We start from the raw sequence: 1,453 nt of genomic DNA, 5'->3' as shown, positions 1-1,453 counted from the left end.
CTTCACCCGACCTTAATAGGTTCACCCTGACCATAACCAGATCCATGGGTCACAACCGGAGCCAGAAGCCCACACCAATAACCAGACGCGTCCCCCAATGCCCAGAGACAAGTAAAGCAGCACAGACATCATTGAATGCACTGGCCTCACCCACTACCCAGCGATGGAACTCGTCATCAGACGTCCAGAAATGTTCATGCAGCACCGGCAGATGATGTCATATGTACCTGCACCGCACAATGTACTCACTCAGTGATGGTTCTTTCTGTGCCGCACCTGTAAAACTACCGCATAACTCCACGTCACGACGGACACATCGCTCATGTTCAAAGTTTTTCCTTTATATATTTTTGCTTCAGGTGTGCTATTTCAATTGGAAGAACTGTAGTGAGGGAACCAGGACTTCAACTCCCAAAATGCAACCGAAATTCCAGGAGTGAAACACTGCAGCCCTCTTGACTTGGAGTCACATTATAACCTCATGCATGTCACAGCGGGTGGTAAGAGGGGCTGTGAATTCAGTGAAAGGCTGAGCTTGAAAAGTGGAATCTCCACTATGGGTTTTCTTTCTTGGGCAGAATGTGGATAATAATGCAAAATATGACATTTTGGTTCTAAATCGCACTGAAGATCGTATGAATTGAAACTGCCATGCCACACTGGAATGTTGAGCTACAGCAACACACAGCGATCATCGTGGCCGGTTAGCTCAGTTGGTTAGAGCGTGGTGCTAATAACGCCAAGGTCGCGGGTTCGATCCCCGTACTGGCCAATTCCGTTTTGTAACCTTATTAACCTATTTGTTTAGGAGTTTCAGATAACACCTCATAAGGTTGTTTGTATGATGTCGTTAATAACTGGGCTCTGGAGTCTGGTGTTTGTACCAGCAGCACCAATGCAGCTAACGCCATGTTGGGACACTAAGGGGTGGCAGGGTCCCCCCCCTCTTTCTGTCACACCAGCCTCCTCCATGTTTCCATAACTCACTCAAATGCCCCTCTTGAACCGGGACGCGCGACTATAGATGACCCTGTCTCTCCAGGAGTGACGAATCCTCTGCTTCTCGGTGGGGTGTCCAGAGGTCACGAGAGGTGAAGGAAAGAGCACATGGGTTATGTAGGCATCATTAAATTATGTTGTATATATTGGTGACCTTTAAATCAGTGTACTCTCGTTTAGTTTAAGGAATTTAAAGCACTTCGTGGATACACGTTTTTCATCACCCTATTTGCAGTTTTCCTATTCTTATATCAGGTTTTGTCCTCCTTGTGGAAAGTTGGTGGAAAAAAATCAGAGTTGTATACAAAGAAATGTGTACCCTGTCCAGTGACACCAGGACAGCCGAAACAGAGGGGACACTGTGCAGCTGGAAATAGAGAGGTGCTGTGGCTTAGTTGGTTAAAGCGCCTGTCTAGTAAACAGGAGATCCTGAGTTCGAATCTCAGCAGTGCCT

The 1,453-nt window shown here is 46.9% G+C and overlaps 1 non-coding gene across 1 annotated transcript; it reads left to right on the top strand.

Annotated features, from left to right (window-relative positions):
- The first annotated feature begins 1,379 nt into the window (after positions 1-1,379).
- Positions 1,380-1,453, top strand: TRNAT-AGU (transfer RNA threonine (anticodon AGU)). Its single transcript has one exon. It is a non-coding gene; the product is annotated as a tRNA-Thr (tRNA).

This window comes from Triturus cristatus, chromosome 12, assembly GCF_964204655.1.
Source record: "Triturus cristatus chromosome 12, aTriCri1.1, whole genome shotgun sequence".
Classification (NCBI taxonomy): Eukaryota; Metazoa; Chordata; class Amphibia; order Caudata; family Salamandridae; genus Triturus; species Triturus cristatus.
The sequence above is the reverse complement of the archived record's forward strand: the minus strand, read 5'-3'. Positions and strand labels throughout refer to the sequence as shown.